Below are 6274 nucleotides of genomic sequence, written 5' to 3' on the forward strand. Positions count from 1 at the left end.
AAAAGGCTCAGACTGAAATGCAGTGACCTGAACGGGCAGATTCTGCAAAATGTCAACCATGTTCAGATGGCCATGGAGACATTGGGTTTAGGCCAATTCATTTTCTCCCTCAGAAATCACTGCCTGTTTCTCCTTAGGCACCTGAAGACCCCCCTGGAGGCCTTCTCAATAACCAACTGTCTGCTCTCAGATTCCGACTGGAGTTATCTTTCCCGCTGCCCAAAGACCAGCCAGCTCAGACGCCTGGATCTAAGGGGCATCAAACTGACAAATTTCAGTCCGGTACCCCTCTCAATTTTTCTGGAGACTGTTGTAGCCACCCTGAAGAGCCTGGACTTGGAAGCCTGTGAGATGACAGATTCCCAGCTCCAAGCCATCCTGCCTGCCCTGAGCTGCTGCTGTCCTGTCAGTCTTGAAGGACCTGCTTCTTCACAATGTCAGCCTGAGTCAGTTGAGCATAGAAATCTACCCTGCCCCTCTGGAGAGCTATGATGCCCAGGTTGCCATCCACCCAGGGAGATGTTCTCAACTCTGTGCTGAGCTCACAGCAATATTGAAGGTCTTTAGGCAGCCAAATGTCCTTGTGTTCTGTACTGTCTCATGTCCTCAATGTGGCAGCATGTTCCTCTACAACCAGGGCCTCATTCACTGTTCCTGTCCAACAGCTGCCTAGTTGGGTGTGTATAAAAAGCTGTCTTCTAGACAATTGGAGGTATAACCAGGATGTAGTATGATTGTGAAGGAAACTCAGAGCCCAGCATTTCAGACACTGCTTGAAATGTGGATTGGAAAGGAAACTGAAGCAGGGGGACACATTGGAAGGAACCCCTTGAAGATTAGACACTCTTTATACAGCCATATGTGTCTTAATAGGGTCATAACTAGGGACCTGGATTTCTAGAATGGGATTTAGGCTTCATGCACCTATGAAGAATCTATTTTGTTTCATGGATGGTCCATAAATAAATAGTCAGAAATGAACGGAATCTCAAGGTTAGTCTTCTCATGTCCTCTGTGATGGATTTACCTGGATTTCTAATTTAAACCTTGGGATTCTCCAGGTGCTTAAGGAGAAAGATGGCCCTGGGTTCTTGGTGTTCAATGAGGTTCATCCCCGGGAACTCAAGGTATCGAACTGAAATTTAGTCATTATATGTGGCAGCTACTCTGTGGTTTAAATCATACAGGTGCCCACAGCAGGCCTGGAACATTCTAAGTGCTCAGTGAAATTGGAAGAAAACCATTCCTCAGGGGACTTCAGTGCCAGACACTCAGCACTGGCCCCTCCTTGTGGGTCTCTGTGTAGACCCAGAAGCCTTGGGTCCTGGGCTTTGGCTGCACTGGCAACAGGCCAAAGCCTCTGGGCCTCACCAAACCTTGCCTGCCATCCTGCTGGGTAGTCTTTACTCAATTAAACCAGCAATGTATACCAATAAAGGTATCCAGATTACCTTTAAGCAAAATAGTAGAATCATATACACAGATGACACTTGCAAACATTTCTAACTCAAACTGAATAAATTACAACCTCTGGTGAGGTGGAGGCTGCTCATGACTGACAGATCTTCCTCAAACACTTCCAGTCTCTCCCTACCCAGGGACACAAGATGGCCTCTTTTAATCAGCAGATGGTGAGAGGATGAGTAAGGATAGGGTAGCTCTGGGGAAATGGGTGACCCTGACTTGGTGCCTGGTCTGAGATCATGAACCCCTAAGTGACAGCTCCTGCTGAGGACTCACGCTGGTGGGGTTGTGCAGTGACCTTAGACTTAGCTTCCCATGTGAGGCAAAGGAAGTCACCCAATTTTTATTTGAGGTTCCCTAAAGCTGCCTGTGTGTGTGTTTTAATTTGAACCTGAAGGCTTCTCCACACATAGTGAATGGGAACCCAATTTGATGTGTAAGCAGACTGCAGCTCCCTCTAGGAACAGGTAGCAGAGTCCCAGTCAAGCACAGCCAGCCCATCTGGTCCCCACACAGTGATCTTTGTGCTTCACCACTGTTTATGACACTTGCTTTCCTTGGGCTCTAAGTCTAGATTGCATGTGGGGCAGGTGGAAATTTCAACAGCATTCATTCTGTGTTGCTGCTGGATTTAGGATCAAATAAAGGCAAGGAAGATCTGCAGTATGAGATTTGTCATCATTTGTTCTTTTAAGGATCTTCATGACCAAAAAGGGACTTGAAGATATTCTGGTGTGTCCAGACTCCTTGAATTGTATAAGGACTGCGAGGTCCATGTGTCCCCACACAGCTCTGGGGATAAAGCACCCAGACTGCTCTTTGAATTCCTCATCTTTTGACTCTAGGTTCCTGTGTGCTGTGAGAGAGCACACGACTGTAGGATGTCATGACAAACAGGGCCCAGGTGTTTAAGGGTGGCCAGGTCTGAAGGGGACTGGGTTCCACTCCCTGGAGTGCTACTCAAAGATGCACATTCCTTTGTGCATCTGCATCAAAAGAGTCTAGATCCTCTTCTGGAACACTGGCCAATTTCACCTGTACAATCTATGAACCCAGAACCCATGCTTTTCTACAGAAATGAGTGAATTTCATAAAAATTAACTGAGGGCCTGGGGACATAGCTCAGTGGTAGAGCACTTGCCTAGCATGGAGAAGGACCTGGGTTTCATCCCCAGAACCACAAAAGTACGTGAACAAATAAGTGAATAAATAAATCCAATATTGATGTGACTCCAGGGGGGAGTTTTAATTTGAAGAAAATTGTCTATCTGTGAGGAGTACTTGAAAAGAAAGAACCAGAACCCACATGAAAACAATCAAATGCATTCTTTAATTGGTATGCACAGGCATTGAAAATTGATGTCCTTAAAGATTATTTTCCAAAAACAAAAGAAAACCCAGGTGGGGGGGTGAAGGGAAAGTGAGGAATGAGAGACAGATAGATAAGCAACAAATGTAAGACAGAGACCAGGCAGTGAAATACGAGACAGATAGATAAGCAACAAATGTAAGACAGAGACCAGGCAGTGAAATACAAGAGAGTTGATTTTTCACACTTGACAAGTAAAGGCCATATCTCTATAGGAGAGGGGGGCATAACAGGCTTCAGTTCTGGGGCTTTTATGGGGGAGGATCAGGAATCAGAGCCCAGTGGGTCCTCATGCAGATGGTTAAGGGTTGGGTTGGTATGAAGGTGTGGTGAGCCTTTCTCAGAAATGCCCTTGGGTGGGAAAGTAAAATGTTTTCTTTAATATGTCAGGTGTCATTTAAGATGGCCACCCAGGTGCTAAGCAAGGACCTTATAGTGAGAAACTGATGTGACTCCATTTTTGAGATAACCAGCCTCTACCTCAGAGCAGAGCCTGTCCAAAACAGGGGTGGAGTGGGGGGGATGATCCAGCGTTCCTAGGTGCATAGCTACCCCTAACTGCAGTGACCAGATAGACTTGACTTATCAATGCAAGACCAAAGAATGCTTGAGACCTAATTTCAGACCATAGCAGCAACCAATCAGAGTGAGACAGGGAACATATCTGAAATGCCAGGTGACCCTCCCAATAGTTTTGGTGATTGATAACATGTTACGAAACTGTGTAGTTTAGCGTGTACACCCCTCGCAGCTTAAACCAATCAGTTCAAATGTACCCACCTCTTGAACTAACCAATTACCCTTACCCAACTTGTTCCCACCAGAGAATCTGCTAATCAATGTTAAGAGTTTTTTTTTTTTTTTTAATTTTCCCACAGTGTGAAACGATTTGCTGTCTGATGTTGTGATATATAGAGTATCCCAAAAAAACCCTATAAATCCTCACTGAATTAAGGCCAGGACTCACTTCCTGGGACTACTGCATCAGAAATGGTTGTGAGTCCAGGCTCGAACTTGCAATAAAGACTCTTGTGTGATTGCATCAGATTTGGCTCCTGGAGGTCTATTGGGGTCCCATGAATCTGGCATTACAATAGGTACTAAAAAGAAAAGAAAAATTGGGAGGGAGTTGTTAGAGACACAAGAGACTCCTAAAACCTTACACTACTCTTGGGGACAGGGACAGAGAAGCAGTCTTTGGTTCCCCTAGAAAGTAAAGGGTGTTTGGTGGGATTGGTTCAGCAAAAAGGCTTGAGAAGTATAAGATTCTTGCTTAGTCTCTGGATGGCCAATTTAAGTGACAGCAGCCATTTTAAGGAAAGACTTTTGCTTTCCCACCCAACCCTAACCACCCATATTAGGACACACCTGGCTCTGATTCCTGAGCCTGCCAAGATTGGGTTTCCTGGTGTGCCCAATCTCCCCTTTGAGCTTCACTGAGTTTCCCCGGGCCCCAATCTGGATTCCATCATGGGACCAGGCTTTCCATTCTGCCAAAGGCCCTCTCTGCCCCCAACACCAGACATTTCATCTCCAGTCAACCTAAAGGACCTACAGTTCCTGGAAAGTGATGGTTGATCATCTGACACTCTATGTGGTTGGGGGCACCCCCAAGCACAACATTCACAGCTACTGCTGATCCCTCCTATCGACTCAGTGTATAAGTGGTCATTTATTTGGGTCCTATGTTTTGAAACAAAACCACTGAGGATGATTGGGAGCTGTTCCTGGTGAGACTACCTCTCAGCCTTGGGTTATTCTCTATGGACTTTTCTCCCATCTATGGGTATCTGTACCTTATACGGGCTTTTGCCCCTACTACATTGTCCTGGCTGGGTCCCAAGTATCTCTATGGGATCCTGGTCTTACGCTTACCCAGCGGGGTTGACAACCACTTGAACATAACCATGCTCTCAACTAGGTGATACTCGAGACTGGGGGATGGCCCACATTTAAATTCACATCCTATGTCTCATGGGTGGTTCCTCATCCATTCCTCCCCAGAGTCCTCTAGGCTGCCTCCTGGCTAACCTAGGGTCTCTCTCACCCCAGATCTTAACGCTGCAATACTTATCTGCTTGTGCAATCAGATCTGGCTTCAATATCCTTTGAATAATGACTCTTAATTGCCACTTGAGGGCACTCTAGACCCCAGTGTTATCAGGGATCTCTTCAACTATTATGAGTGTTCGGGAAAATGGAAAGAGATGTCATATGCTCAGGCCTTCTCCTTTCCATGTCCTAATCCCTCTCTCTCCGGTTCTTGCTCTCCCACACAAGTCCTCTCAGCCCTCACCTCCCCTACACCTTCTTCCAAAGGGACAGAGGATTCTACCCAGGATTCTTCCTCCTTTGACCCCGTTGGTGAGACACCCACCATGCCACAGTTCTCTTTCTGATGAACTGACCACAACCACTGTCCCCTTGGCCCCTCCACCTTCTCTCCTCCTGCCACATGCTCACATGCTGCCACTGCCCAACCCACATCTCTGTGTCTGATACATAAGGTGGCTGGGGTAGATGGTATAACCTGGGTTCATGTGCCTTTCTCTTTGTCAGATCTTTCCCAGACAGAAAAGTGGGCTTGGTTCATACTTCAAGCCCCACCACATATATCAAAGGGTTTCAATATCTGACTCAATCATATAATTTGACCTTCCATGATGTCCTTATGATCTTGTCTAACACCCTCCTGCCTGAGACCATAGGTGAGTTTGGGAGCAAGCTAGAAATTATTCTGAATACATTATACATCAGACCTCCCCTGCCCATCTGATTGACATTGAAGCAGTCCCTGACCGAGACCCCAACTGGGATTATAATTTTCCTGAGGAATAACTAGTAGAAACCAATGCATTACTTGCCGCATGGCAGGACTTAGAAAGGCAGCCCATAAGGTTATCAATTATGAAACACTCCAAGAAGAATTCCAAGATAATAATGAAATCAATTCAGCATTTTTAGATCGCCTGACTAAGGCTTTATTACAATATATTAATCTGAACCCTGAGGTTCCAGATGGGAGACAACTACTAAGGACATAATTTTTCTCCCAGATTTTCCCTGATATTAAGGCCAAACTAAGGCACATTGAGAGGAGGCCCCTAACTCCCCACGTGAGGTTCTGGAAGTGACCTTTAAGGTGTATAATGAGGGAGACAAGAAGGCCTAAAAGCAGAGATATGAGATGCTCGCTCAAGCCATCTATCTGGCCTCAGCATCTATGCTTGGTTCCACTGGCCCAAGGAAGTGTCCCTCGGGTCTGCTCAGACCCTGTTCTAAATGTGGTCAGATGGGTCATTAGGCTTGTACATGTCCTAAGCCTTGTAAGCCTCTGGGTCTTGATGTTCCTAAATGCCATCAAGAGGGACACTGGTCCATTGACTGTCCCCAAGCCCATAGGAGCTCCCAGACATCCGGCCATCCTGGTTCCCCTTTTCA

The sequence above is a fragment of the Marmota flaviventris genome, chromosome 6 (genome assembly GCF_047511675.1).
Source record: "Marmota flaviventris isolate mMarFla1 chromosome 6, mMarFla1.hap1, whole genome shotgun sequence".
NCBI lineage: Eukaryota > Metazoa > Chordata > Mammalia > Rodentia > Sciuridae > Marmota > Marmota flaviventris.